Source organism: Drosophila willistoni, unplaced genomic scaffold, assembly GCF_018902025.1.
Source record: "Drosophila willistoni isolate 14030-0811.24 unplaced genomic scaffold, UCI_dwil_1.1 Seg153.1, whole genome shotgun sequence".
In the NCBI taxonomy this organism is placed as follows: Eukaryota; Metazoa; Arthropoda; class Insecta; order Diptera; family Drosophilidae; genus Drosophila; species Drosophila willistoni.
Genome location: NW_025814115.1, coordinates 42,012 through 57,989, shown reverse-complemented (window position 1 = coordinate 57,989; position 15,978 = coordinate 42,012).

Below are 15,978 nucleotides of genomic sequence, written 5' to 3'. Positions count from 1 at the left end.
GCTGACTCATGTTACCCAGCGATCGTGGCCACTGGTAATATTGCAGATGCATCCGCTATACCCTCTTGTCCATGTTAACTTGCATGTTGGATTTATCCCTGATGTGCTCCCAGTTTGTGGAATTACAGTTTCCTCTGAATGTCCTAAACAGAAAAGGATATTCTGCGTAGCAGTAGCACAAAAATTTACTTTGTTTGTTCCGCTCTCATCTCGCTTTTAATGCTTGTGCTATTGCTACAACTACAAATAGCGTATCGAAAATTCTTGCTCTTGCTATTACTTTATGCTCCGACGATGTATGCCACGGAGCAGAGCAGAAGAGCAATCGTTTTCCGTTTGTGCTCTCTGCTATGCTAGGTAGCCCTTCGAAATCAGAGCAGTAGTGGAGCAGGGCAATATTTTTATTGAAATTACTGCTATGTAGCAGCAAATGCAAACACTACTTGTGTATTAGCGGAAAAGACCGCCTCCTTCGTTTGGATCTTAGGTTTAACTTTGTCCGCTTTAAAACCTTGGAATTTTGGACGAGCATTAAATTTAGCACATTTTCGTGCATCCTTCATAATTTGGTTGCGACAATCTGTCGCCATTTTAGGAACTTTCATTTATTTAATTTATTTAATTTTTTAAATTTGCCGTTTCCGGGTTTATTAAAGTTAGGCCAGTCAGGTCTGGGCATTTTTATTTGAAATTTGTTTTTACTTGTAAACTCTCTACTTTTTAAAGTAATTAATCCCTTGGGATTGTCTTTATATTTCCGGATTTTATTTATTTTAAAATTAAGTGCCCATGCGGTCTTATTGACTATATTCAAGAGAGTGTGCCCGTACCCCGCCTTAGCGTATTATACCCTTTTAGTGTGCCCAAATTCGGTTATCGGGGAAATTCACTGAGACGAGGAGCGGGCTTTTTAAAATATTCCTAATGTTTACATTCGGCCAATCCTGACATTTGATCGACCTCGATCATACAATTCAACAAACATACAATATACATATAAATACTGCTTATCAAATACATATTACAAACAGAAACTCACAGTTTTATCACACGCATGCATCCACGGCTTGAGTCGGGCTGATTCTAAGATACCTTTGTAGGGCAATTGAGTAAGTTGACAATCGTCAATATCAGTGACTTCGTAACGGTCATTTGGAAGAACTCGATTTATCTTATAAGGACCACGGTATTTAGGAGCGAACTTTTTGCACGACCCGGGAGTGACATCTACATTGCGAATGGCAACAAAATCATTGACTCTATAGGATAATGGTGCCCTATGCCTTAAGGCGTACCGCTTTTCATTGCGCTCCTGCGATAATTGAATTTTCGCACTTGCCTCTTGCCTAGTGGCCTCAAGGTTACAGAGGATTTCTGAGCTAAATTTCTCGTCAAGATACTCGGTTAATTCGTCTACTAAGGGGCCTCGCTGATCGCAACCAAACAACAACATTGACGGAGTTTTACCGGTACTACACTGTACTGAGTTATTAATAGCGAACTCGACACGATTAACTAATTTATACCAATCGGCTTGGGCTAAAGGTTCTGACAGCTTTCCCAACATTGGGGTCAACACACGGTTCACACGTTCGACCTGCCCATTGGCTTGAGGGGCAGCAGTCGCTACTTTAATGTGGTCAATATTTCGATTTTCTACAAACTCAGCAAACTCAAACGACGTAAAACACGTACCTCTGTCGGATATAACTCTTCTTGGTCGGCTATAATAATTAAAATATTTTTCTAACGCGGCGGTTACTTCTTTGGTACTAGTGGAATTTACGGGATACAATTTGACAAACTTTGTAAATGCGTCAATCACTACCAAAAGGTGCTTTCTTTTTGATGTAACACTCGGTAAGGGACCTAAGTGGTCAACATGGATAGTATCAAATGGAATCGGACTTTTCGGAATACTATGCAAGGTTCTATTATGTATAGTTCTTGGAACACTATGTAGAATACACGGCACACAATCTTTTATAAACGACTCAACCTTTGGATTCATCAATGGGAACCAGTACTTTTCTTTCAAATTGTTTACACATTTCTCAACGCCTAAGTGACCTAGTTTCTCGTGACACCTTCTTATTAATTCCCCTTGCATGCGAGCCGGTGCATACAAACACAGTCTTTCCTTAGCATTTCTTTTGTACACTATACCATCTATTAACTCAAATCCAACATCATTGCATTTTTCTAAATTTTCTCTTAGTTTACGGATATCCGGATCTCTTATTTGTTCTGACTGCAATAATAAATCAACATCTTGCGGAGACGCACCCACTACACCAACCAGGTTTGCCGACTCATTTCGATCGAGCTGGTCACTTCTTTCGATTTGGTTACTCAATCTCGGATCAACAGAACTTTCATTTAAAGAAACGCAAGGTTTATTTTTAACCAGTTTTAACCGACTTCTTTCTAAACATAGCTCACACGGTCTGAAACAACTCTTCGCTAAATGAACACACGGGTTTGTCCCAAACGGTCCTAAATAATTCTTCCCTAAAGGAGCACATGGTTCTATTTTACACTGGTTTATCTCACACGAGTCTATCTTACACGGGTTTTTCTCAAACGGGTCTATCTTACACGGGTTTTTCTCACACAGGTCTATCTCACACGGTTTTGTGTCAAACGGTTTTATCTCACACGGTTTTATCTCACACGGGTCTGTCTCACACGGTTTTGTCTCAAACGGTTTTATCTCACAAGGCTTTATCTCACACGGTTTTATCTCACACGATTCTGAACAACTCTGTTTTAAAACGGCATACGGTCTAATCGAATCTCTACTAACCTCATTTTTCTCTGAGGGGACACACGGTTCTATAAAATCGCTTTCAAACTCAGGCGATTTAACTAACTCACATGAGTTATCATCTTGAATGGCACACAGTTTGGTCAAATCTCTACCAGACTCACACAGTTTAACGCAACTTTCCTCAAAAGTAATATGCGGTTCACAAGGTTCAATTGGGGCATTCTGGTCTCTCTTCACTAATAAATCGCAAGGATCAAAATCACCTTCTACAATATGCTCTAACAACTCGGTTTGCCGACTTAATGCGTCTACATGGCCCATGTTTGAACCGGGTCTGTGAGCAATGGTATAATCAAAGTTTTCCAATTCCAACGACCACCGCGCAATGCGGGGATTTATTGATTTTTTACTCAAGGTTTGGACCAATGAATTACAATCGGTAACGATCAAAAATGGTCTGTGTTCTAAATAAACGCGAAATCGGCGCACGGCATATATTATGGCCAAAGTTTCAAGCTCAAAACTGTGATAACGGGACTCGGCGGCTGTCGCCTTACGGGAATAATAAGAGACTGGATGCATTTTACCATCAGTCTGTCTTTGCATCAAAGAGGCACCAAAGCCATTTGAACTGGCGTCAGTATGCAACTCAGTTTCGTAGTTAGGGTTAAAGATAGCTAATACGGGCGGACTGGATAAGGCGGATCTTAATGTAAGAAATACATTTTTAGCGGTTTTGTTCATCGGAAATGGACCACCTTGTTTAAGCAACTCAGTTAACGGTTTAGCTATGCGGGAGAAATTCGGAACAAATTTGCGAAAATAAGAGAATAAGCCTAAGCACGAGTGTAACGCTGTGCTGTTAAGTGGTTCTGGGTATTCTTGAATAGCTTTTAAATGTGTATTATTTGGTAAAATTCCCTTTTCACTGACTTCATATCCTAAATAATCTATGCTCTTCTGTAGGAAAATGCTTTTCTTCAAATTGAGCTCTAAATTGTACTGAATAAAACGATCTAACAGTTTTGCCAACAACTTAAGATGCTGATCTACGGTGCGGGTGGCAAGAATAATGTCGTCCATATATACTACAAGTTCTCGATCTCTAATCATATCACTAAGTATGTTCGATATAAATCTCTGAAATACAGCTGGTCCGTTCTTTAGACCAAAAGGCATTCTCAGATATTCGAACTGCCCATCGGGTGTAACGAATGCTGTGTATTTAATTGAATCCTCTTCCATGCCTACATGGTAAAAGCCACTTTTCAAATCTATGACGGAGAAAACGGTCTTGCTCTCCAGGTATTCTAGGCAATCTTCTATCAAAGGCAATGGAAAATTATCCCTCACAGTCTTCTTATTTAAACCTCGATAATCAACGCACATTTGTATATTGCCATCCTTTTTTCGCACTAGGACGATGGCGGACGCATAGGGGGAGTTGCTTGGTCGGATTACATTATTGGCTAACAACTCACTAACCGTTTTAGAAACGATTCCTCTTTCATAATATGATAACCTTCTAGGACTACTATGAAATGGTGTTGTATCTGTCAGACATATTCTCATCATATATTTAACGCAATCTAAATGCGGCATCAACGCTCTACTGGCAAAACTTACTGGGCTTCCGGAATCTAATAGGGCAAAAATATTATTAACATCAGTGCATCCCCCTTTACAAGATATTCTTAAACTTACTAATTGAATAAATGACTTATCATCAATGGTGTCCGGGTCTTCACTAGAGCTCATGGCGGCGATCTGGGTTCGCATTGGACAATTCCGGTACTGATGGCCCACTTTGAAGCACCGATAACAACTTCCTTTTGGTCTCTCCGGGTGTGGACAGTCAAACATTAAGTGACCAATCTGGCGGCAATTGAAACATCTCTTATCCTTTGCAGCAGGCGTAAGTCTGACGAGCCTGAGGAACGTAGTTTTTGGCTGGTGGCTGAACTGTTTGAAAACGCATCATCTTCTCTCGCAATTCGTTCAGAGAAGTACAATAATACAAAGGAGCTGACAATCCGGTTCGATCTTGTAGTCCGTCAACAATGTATTTGACCACATCGGTGTCTTCAAAATTGCCCTGCTGAGCAATATTTCGCATAATGATGAAATACTGCAAGAGTGACTCTCCTTTGCCAATTGAGCGCTTCCTCATCTGGTTAGCAATCTCGTAGTTTGTCATTTGTAGGCCAAATACCTTCACAAGGGCATCCTTCAGCTCGCTCCAGGTTGTAGTCTTTTCATATGTCATGTATGCTTTAGCAGATCCCTCCAGCAGTCGGTTGCCCAACGACCAACATTGGGCATCACTCAGTACATACACTGTTGCTGCTTTCTCCAGCTCACGAATCCATACGTGAATGGACAGATCACCATCACCAGAGAATTTAGGTACAGTAGTTTCGACATCTTTCAAGTTCATGCGGCAATTATATTCCGGTCCGCTTAAGTTCTCCTCCAGCTCCATAACACGTGTTTTTAGCTCCGCCAGATTTTTACGTGCTGTATACAATTCGATGCTACTAAGAATCGAAGCCAATTCGTCGGTTTCGCTCGCTTGTGCGCTTTCACGAATATGCACGTTCGCGTCTGATCCTACAGAGGTCTCACGAGACATCGTCGGCGACTGGTTAGCACCCACTTGATCCGGTGTACTTGGCTGCTCAATGTTTCCCACGCCGCGCTGCTCAATAAGAGGCACCGGACCAACATCCACAAGTTGTCCGGCAAGCACATTTGCAGACACTGCTGGGCTGACTGCCTGCTCTTCGGGTACATCACTCTCTCCAGACTGATTCTGTGCCATGACTTGTTTTACCAATGCTCGCAATTGGTAAATTGACGCTTCTTTGTCGCAAGGTACTTCCTTGGCCGCTAGCAACTCAAGCAATGCTGTTTTGTTTAATTTAATGATCTCGGTGTATTTCATGAAAATAGGTTCTTAAGGGCAAACCCCACACCTGATTTGTAAACTCTCTACTTTTTAAAGTAATTAATCCCTTGGGATTGTCTTTATATTTCCGGATTTTATTTATTTTAAAATAAAGTGCCCATGCGGTCTTATTGACTATATTCAAGAAAGTGTGCCCGTACCCCGCCTTAGCGTATTATACCCTTTTAGTGTGCCCAAATTCGGTTATCGGGGAAATTCACTGAGACGAGGAGCGGGCTTTTTTAAAATATTCCTAATGTTTACATACTTGAAATTTGTTTTTACTTGAAATTTGTTTTAATTATTAGAACTATACTCTCGAGCACGATTTTCTAGAATGTGAAGTATGGAAGTAGGAAATGAGGCAGGTAAACTAGGCAAATGGACATAGACATACTTACAGTGGAATATTGAGGGAATGGCTTTTAAGTGGAATTAAACACTTATTCCATTGTTACCATAACAACTTAGGAAAGCTTTTGGTGTTACTTCCTAATTATTACATATTTGGGCCTATTCAATATAAACCTTTCCACCATTTACTTGGATATTCTTGCATCTACTTCTTATTCTAAGGATCAAGTAAAAAAATATAACTTAAACTTATAATCAATTATACATATCGATTACTGTCACTGCTCAAATGTAAAAATGTACATCAGTCTGCTAGCTAGAAAAATTGGCCATGTTCGCCTGTTTTTAGCTCTCTGAAAGCAATAGCTAATTGGATGAGTTCCGGTCCTAAATAAGGACGCCCAATCGAACTACCAAACAACCAAATTTCCCCATTGTAAAGAGCAAAAGATATAAAATTGCATTAACAATCCAGATGTTTACTTATTTTTAAATACAAATATGGGTCGAAAAAAGTCATTATAGAAATTTTAAAAAATTTGTAGAATCGTTGTCAATTCTAATGCAAAAAAAAAAAAAATATATGGCCTTATTGCTTATAGCTTTGTCCTTCTCTTTCTTCACCTTAACCAAAACTTTTTGGTCATTTCTAGCGATATTTATCTTGGTGTGTCCTCTTCGGATGGCCAGCTCTCGGGGATGTTTAGCAACGATTTTCTTGAACTTTTCCAGTTGATCAACCTTAGCTGCGGCCTTAAGCCATTCATTTTTATTTTTTTTATTTTTTGTACTTCTTTACCAACTGGCTTCAGGCTTTTGACCGCCATTTTTTTCACGTTATCGGCCGGACTAGACGGACTTCTAGTGAGTGGGCGTACCTCACGGGAAACGTGGCCAAAGGAGCCTTCACGATTACTTGTGGATTAGCGGTAAAGACCGTCTTCTTCGTTTGCTCCGTTTTAAAACCTTGGAATTTTGGACGAACATTAAATTAAGCACATTTTGATGCATCAGTCCACTTTGGCTTCGGCTTAATAATTTGGATGCGCCAATCTATTGCCATTTTAGGAACTTGTTTTTACCTGAGATTTGTTTTAAATATTAGAACTATACTCTCGAGCACGATTTTCTTTTTGGCTTTGGCAACTTTTTTCTTCGCCTGAGTCGTCGACATGATATTTCGCGCCTTTTTTGTTTTGTCTCTTTTCCCTTTTTTTTCGCCTAACTTCGAGAATTTTCTTGCAACGCTACGGCGGCTTCGAATTTCACAACTTTATGCAACTGATTTTTAAGACCACGCGTCTGCAAAGGATGGTTTGTTTTTGAATAGTACAACTTAATGTTTTTAGCTACTTGTAACAACTTTAACAACTTTTTAGCAGCATATATCAAATTAGCAACTTTTAACAAAACAACACTCTACTTTTCGCGATCACATATGCATTTAAGTCTTTGTATTTGACACGGGCGAGCCCCCAAATGTAAGGTTTAGATTAATTTAATGTTTATTATAATGGTTATTTAACAGGTTCATGTAAATACAGAGTAAATATATATGATGCATGTACTAGTTTTAAATCGACTTTTTACACAACTTTTGAGACAACTTCGTACTTCGGCTGACGACCAACGAGAGAGACTACCAACTGAGAGCCGATTACCCAACGAACACTTGCTTCCGAGCCAGACTACCCAACAAACAGTGTAGAACGGTGTGTTGCCAGCTATCTGGTATCTCTATGTCTTACATAAATGTGTAACTAAATTGTGCATTCTCGTTTCTTTGATCTTCTAGATAGTCCTTTTTCATTTTTGTGGTTCAGTTCTCTATTCAATTCGCAAAGAAAGTTATATAAATCTGAAGCAAGGTTGACGAGAGGTTGAAAATGATTAATTAAATTTTCATATCCGTTTTGATTTGATTTTTCATTCATGCCACTTCTCTTATCCACTTGTTTTTTTAAGAATTCTGATTTCATTTTCTTTTCTGTGTTTAAAGCAAATTTCGTTGAGCAGATATCTCTTGAATGGTTGGAGAATTCGTAAAGATATATGTATACATTATTTATTCGATTGTTCCCCAGATGAGACTCTTATGCGGCGATTTATCATAATCATTTTGTGGCATGTGTTTGATGGCGTCATAGTGGCAAGGAGTAGACCACCTGGCAGCAACTTAAGTTCAGTAGCTTCTGGGATATATGTGCATACATATATTTTTTGATTGATAGAGTTTGACTCCTAAACTGAACCTCAAATTTTGAATTTAAAAGTCTTTACATTTCCCTCTTGATACGCCTCTTTGCTATACTGTGCTATTTTTCCAAATAAACAATAGTACTTAAGTATATATACTCAATTTGGTTTTAATTTTTTTGAAAATTCCCAAAGACATAATAAATGTTGAAATTTCCCCCAATTTATGACATCCCCAGACGATTTTCCACCTAAATGATGACTAATTGACCGACTGTGCTTAGATTCCCTTGGATGCAGATATAAATATATATATATGCGGATACAAACAAACTTACATATACGAGGAGATACATTTTCATTTAGCGTCGATAAAAGACATGAAATCTAAATCTAGTTGCAAAATTATTTTAATTATTTACTGACAGCCGTGACACATCAGTCAACACACAAAAAAATAAAACGAAACGAAAACGTAAAAAGTAACGAAAATATTCACCTAAAAGAAGGGATCCGTACCATGGCCATAGTCTCAAAGATCTTGTGGGTGCAGGCCAATTACATATTCTTTCTCTCTTTTCTTAAGCTCTCAATGTATTAACTCTAATAAGTTTTCATATTAGCCAACGTAAAATCCGTCAATATTTATTTCAAATCTTCTTGTTTACTACGATATAACTGGAGAAATTTAAATGCATAATACTCTAGAGTTAGAAAAGGACAAATTTATTTAAAATGTTTATTACTTTAAGTTTAAGTTTAATAACATGATCAAAATTTTTTCAATAATTCTTAGAAATTGTTGAGATTTAAATAAATAAATGAACATTTAAAGGGTGTGTTTTATATGCTCCTAAAGATAATACCAAACAAGTTGTTATTCCATGGTTTTTTCCCCAAAAATGTTTATTTATTTATTGGAACTGTTCGTAAAGGGGCGGAAAGATCCAAATAAGACGCAAGTGGTTGGCGGGTGCCAATTTCAGCAGGGGTCTGGTGATTGAGTAATGCAATTAAAACGCGCGAGAACTTCCTTTAAGATTAATTCTGGTTTATTTCTATTTATGTTACATGTTAGATGTCCCGACACACACGAGAATGTTTCGGGTTGAAAAAAGGTATATTATCGAAAGCAATGAAAGAACGGGTGTCCGGGTTAGATGCTCGTACTGGATTGAATATGGCGACTTACAGGAGAACCCTTCGTCACCCTCCTCAGTATGACCGAATTCGGTTTTGGAAAAAACCCTACCCCTCACTCCTGCTGTTCACCCGGTGGCGTGAACATACCGCCCCCCTTGCAACAAGTTGCAATTGCCTCGCTGGACATGTCTAAGGATGCGGGATGGCAGCGTTCTGGATCGCCAAGACACGGGTGGAGATGGAGGGGGAACTTTGTATGCAGATGGAGTAGGCGGCACGATGGCTGATGACCTCTGGATAGAAGTCCGAATGAAAGGCGGGTGCCTTTCGGGTCTTTCCTCTTTGGGTTGGATGTAGGCGACTGAGCTGTCGATGTGCAAGAGCGTGTGGTGTTGCTTGCCACATCGATGGCATCCTGCTGTGCTCCTGCAGGAACCATTGGAATGCTCATGAACCAAACAGTTCGGGCAGTATCCGTTGCTCAAGACTACCCGTAGACTGTCGTCAGCTCGTAGTCCTCGAAACTGTCGGCACTGACGGAGCGCGTGTGCCCCTTGACAAACGCGGCACCTGAAGCAATTGGAACTGCGTTCTAAATCGGATGGTGCTGCTGTCCTTAGAGACATCTTCGGACTGCTGGAGGAAGTGGACCGAGACCTTCTGGATTTTCCAGTAACGGATCCACAGAGAACCCATCCGAACATCGTCTCGATCCCCACGAAGGAATCACCAACATTCTTGATGATTCGTTCCCCAAGGATAGTGGGAAGGAGCTCGGCTCCAAGCACCAAATCCACAGGAGCTCTTTGGTGAAATTGCGGATCAGCGAGCGGAAGGTCAAGCGAATCCTGCTTCACCTTATTCGGGACGCCGCGGGACGGAAGTGCTTCAGCTATACTAGGCATCACCACGGCGACTGCTTGGAACCGTCGCAGCGGTTCGTCAGGAGGAGAAATCTGTAAGCGGCACACTTTGTCGCCGCTACCAGCATCGCATTGCCCAATGCCGCGAATGCTAGTTGATACTTTGCAGCTTGGAGGATTAATCAATTCAAACATTCTTTGGGAAATAAAGGACGCTTCGGATCCCATATCAATCAAAGCGCGGATTTGAAACTGCTGGCCACGATGATGAATAGTTACCCTCGCAGTACCCAGGAGGCCAGTGTTGCGAGTGGAGGCGAAGTAACTTCCCACGTTTACATGAGGGCTGCTGGAAGAATCGGAGGACGCAGGATTCGAAATTATACAAGCATCAGGTGCTGAGCTCTGTTGCACTTGAGCGGAAAAGGCCTGAGCTCGTGCCGTAGGTTTTCGGCTTACGGATGGAAAGGTCTGACCGCTAGAGCTTGGTTGAAGGACATCTGTGGCCTCTAGTACACGGTGGCGATCAGTTAGGAATCGAAAAGGTCGTCCCAGGATGAAACGGCGGTCTTATTTGGAACGGACTGTTCCCACAACAGAAGGGTGGATTTGGGCATTTTGCTCGTACAGATTGCTATAAGAAGGATATCCCAATTGTCTGTACGAGCTCCGGAAAGCTCAAGACCGGTTAAGCAACCTTGAATTGAGGTCTGCAGTTCTCTCAACGCTTTGCCCGACTCTTGTGTTACAGCTGGGATCTGTAGAAGCTGCTTGGCTTGGCTCATAATCAATAATCGATTATTTTCGTATCGCGCAGTGAGGTTATCCCACGCGGACTGGAACCCTTCATTGGTCAAGGGTGACCTAGAAACAATGGCTCTGGCTTCACCGCGAGTTTTGCAACTTAAGTGGTAAAGTTTCTCCACTTGTGTTAGGCTTGGATTATGGATAAAAATCGCGGTAAACAAATCACGGAATGTAGGCCAAGCCAGGCTGTCTCCGCTAAAGATTTCTACTTCGCACGGGGGAACTGTGTGGCTTTGATGGGTGGAATCGACGGAGAGCCTGACTGGTGGGGGAGCCATTTTTGTGGACAACTGCTCGATTTGCTCTCCAAACAAAGTCCCGCCTCGAACATATACCATATAACAATAATCATGCTTAGCTTTAATTGTAGCTATGTGCTTCGGACTATCGTCGTTCTTTTGAGCCGTCAAGGCTTTATAGCATCGTGAAAATCTGCCTCGACTTTTGCCCAAAGTGACTTAAGCTGGTCTAAGTGTATTTTAATAGAGACGAGTGGCACATCGTCAGCTAAAGCCTGGGCCTCGCGAGCCTCGAACGCCGTGCGAGGCATTCCTCGCACACTGCAACAAAGTCGGAAAGAGACATCGTAGAGTGTCCTCTGAGCTATTACGAATCGAATGGCAACAAACGTGGTCTTAGAGCTCTCAAGCGAGGAGATCGAAACGAAGCTGTAAGTGGACTGTATAATTTAAGGATAGAGGAGGAGTGAGAAGGAGAAATGTCTCCTCTTTTTAATGACCACAATGAATAAGCAAAGATCGCATAAATGAAGTTAGAAGGATTTATAATTTTCCTCGCAGTTGTGTGAATAATTATAAGGATATATAATCACTTGGATATTAAAATTTATACAATGTGGAAAAATGTTAAAATTTATAAGTATTATTTAAAAATATGGAAAAATTGAGATCAGTAGGATTGGGAGTGCCGATAACTTTTCAACGAAGGAAAAAAAAAAAAAACTTGGAATTAATTCGTTAAACGGACAAGATCAATTTCATGGATCTGTGAGGAAAAGATCAAAATGCACCGAGACAAGCAAAAATATTAATTCCATATAAATAAAAGGTTTTTATTTTTCTTTAGAAAATATTTTGAAATATTTTTGCACAATACGAAAATCACGAAGGAAAATATGGATGTCGTGACCGAGTCACGGGAGTGTGGTTACCGCGGCAAAAATTATTACATTTGTATGTACATACATATGTATGTATGGATGTAAAAATTATTTGACATAAATAATTTATGCCGATGGACTAATGATCAGCCCGTGAAGTGTACTTTACACATTAAGTAAAGGTAAGTGGTACTTTATAAATTCATTCTCGATTATTAAACACCTTTATGTATTGCTATGCAATTGGACTTTTGGACAATCAGAATTTCGAAGAATGGAAAAAAATGCACTTCCTAAACACAAAAATGATCGGGAAATACCATGTAACCCTTGGAACAGGTCAGGTATGTACATACAAGTATACAGAAGTGTGTAGGTTGCTATGGAAGAGCGGGAAACCTCACACTTTTGTAAGTTTGTAATGGGATATAATAAGAAATGTTGTACTTATCAGAAATTCCGCCGATGCAAGCTGGAATAGCGGAAGGATATCCGGCTCGAAGGACCAATGTTCGTGGAGGGGCGGAAGGATCCAAATAAGACGCAAGTGGTTGGCGGGTGCCAATTTCTGCAGGGGTCTGGTGAGTGAGTAATGCAATTAAAACGCGCGAGAACTTCGTTTAAGATTAATTGTGGTTTATTTCTATTTATGTTACATGTTAGATGTCCCGACACACACGAGAATGTTTCGGGTTGAAAAAAGGTATATTATCGAAAGCAATGAGAGATCGGGTGTCCGGGTTAGATGCTCGTACTGGATTGAATATGGCGACTTACAGGAGAACCCTTCGTCACCCTCCTCAGTATGACCGAATTCGGTTTTGGACCCCTCACTCTCTGCTGTTCACCCGGTGGCGTGAACAGGAACATTTTACTTTTTTAATTTGTATTTTATTAAAATTAGTGAATAGAAACATCTTGTCATCACTTATATATGTATATATCTATAATGAATTTCTCCGCTGTAGTACAATTCAATTTAAATATATTAAAGATGAATAAGAAGCAAATGATCTGCCAAGAAACTATTGAATCATTTTATATAAAGTTTAATTAAAAAAAAAAGTGCCCTTGGGCACCATCAGAGTTACGGCAAAGGGCTTCGCCTCAAGTAGGCTAATCCCCAGTTTTGATTAACGTCAAAAAGGTTGAAAATTCAAGAAAATTACCAAATTTTATTCAATTTAAGCAACCGTTGCTTGAAGTTCTCATTCGACCTACTGGAGCTACACGTTAGTTGCTCAGAATATTTTTCAGTTTCAATTCGAGCACAACCAAAAATGTCTCTACTCTCGAATTGACTACAAAATTTATTTTATTTTTTAGAAATATTTTTTTTTGTGAAATTGTTAAGATCCTTAGGGCTACATTAGAAAAAATGGCTTATGTTCCACTTCGCGGATTTATGCCCATCCTGATGCGCACTGTCGTCCTAATGATCGGACGTGCCCTTAGCCAGCGGGGCAGTCAGACCAAGATGAAGGACGAATTACGTAAAGGAATAATTGCTGCCAGACAGTTGGCCCAGTAGGATAGTTCCAAAGCCAAGGTGATAAATCATATTGCTCAATATAGAAACAACATTATTTTCTTCATATTTCGGATGCACGCTCTGCGTCATGTTTTTTTTTCGAACTTTCAAGTTTAATATCGTAAATTGATATTAAACAGACGTTTCCATTGCCAATCAAAATTGCATAAAAATGAAGAAAAAATTTTCTATATTAACATATCGCGGAATTGGCTGTAATAATTGTATGAATTTCACATGGAAGAAGACTTTTCAATAATCCTAATTTAAAACAGGGCTGAAAATGTTTCAAAGCATCTTTTCCATAATTCAAAATATAAATGTGTAACTAAATTGTGCATTCTCGTTTCTTTGATTTTCTAGATAGTCCTTTTTATTTTTTGTGGTTCAGTTCTCTATTTAATTCGCAAAGAAAGTGTTATAAATCTGAAGCAAGGTTGACAAGAGGTTGAAAATGATTAATTACATTTTCATTTCCGTTTTGTTTTGATTTTTCGGTCATGCCACTTCTCTTATCAACTTGTTTTTAAGAATTCTGATGTCATTTTCTTTCAGTGTTTATAGCAAATCTCGTTGAGCAGATATCTCTTGATTGGTTGGAGAATTCGTAAAGATATATGTATATATTATGTAGCGTTGATTTAATGATCGTTACTATATTTATTTATTTATTAATATTTGAATTGTTTGATGACAATCGAGTTCAATATATTGTTAAGATTTAAACATACTTATAGAAATAACACTGGACTACTTATGGACCTTGACGTGCGATTCACTTGACAGTCTCTTTGCGAATAATCTACGGCCCCTTTAACAAGCTGTCTCTCAACTTATATAATGATCCTATGCCCTACCCTCTCTACTACTACTAGAAAGTTCGGCCACTACGTGTTTGTCTCTTCTCTTCTATCACTTTGGATTGCTCTCTCTCAATGCCATTTCCCCCATTGGGCCCTCCTGACGGTACATTCGACCCGAATGACGGTCCCCACAATTTCATATACATCCGATACAGTTGATGTCCTATTAGGCCCTTCCGCCTGTCCAACTTTCTCTACTACATATCTTCCATGATTTTTAATCGCCGTTACTTTATAGGGTCCTAAATACTTTCCTTTAAGTTTCAGATTAACGCCATATTGGGTACGCTTAATAGCAACCAAATCATTTATTTTGAATCGTTTTCTCTCTTTTCTCTTTAGATTAGCTGGCTTCTTGTTCTCCTGAATTTGTTATATATTTTCAACTGCCTCCATTCGTATTTTTATACCCTTGCAAAAAGGGTATATTAATTTTGGTCAGAAGTGTGCAACGCATAGAAGGAAGCATTTCCAACCATATAAAGTATATATATTCTTGATCAGCACGACGAGACGAGTTCAAATAGCCATGTCCGTCCGTCTGTCCGCCTGTCCGTCCGTCTGGATCAACGCAAACTCCTCCTAGACCGTTGGAGGTACAGAGCTCAAATATTGCATGTAAACTTGTATATACTGCAGGCGTTGTTTATTTCGGATTTAGCCGGATCGGATGACTATATCATATAGCTCCCATACAAATGGCAACGTCACGAACTGTGACTTTTCTTAATAACTTCGTTATTTTCCGAGCTATTGTCATGAAATTTAATATTGGTTAATTACACATGCCAAATTTGATCAAGATCGGGTGACTATATCATATAGCTCCCATAGGAACGATCTTTCGAAAAAGGTGACTTTTGTCAATAACTTTGTTACTTTTGACGCGATTGCTTTCAAATTAAACATTTGTTAGTTTAATATATCTGTTAATGACTGTGCCGAATTTGATAAAGATCGGGTAACTATATCATATAGCTCCCATAGGAATGATCGGTGGAAAACAGTGACTTTGATCAATATTTTCGTTATTTCCTATGCTAAGATTGTAGTTCTTTCGCCAACATTAACCTTTTTAGCTTGAATGTTTTTCCATTTTGATGGTTATAGGTAAGGAAAGAGTTACCGTAAAAGTTGCAAGGCTATACAAACTTTGACGCGGTTGAAGTTAGCCCCGGCCCTCTGGTTTTTTCTGTGTTTTGCTAGTTCTTCGATTAGAAGATCATCGAGTAGTTCTTTAAGGTTTACATCCTCTGTTCTACGCATGTCAATACCGGTTAGAATTTTAAAAGGAGCTATCTTTGTACTTCTGGAGCCGTATCGTTGATGATTTGCTGAACTTTCCCTACGTGTTTATACCATTGAAGCTAGATTATCTAAACTC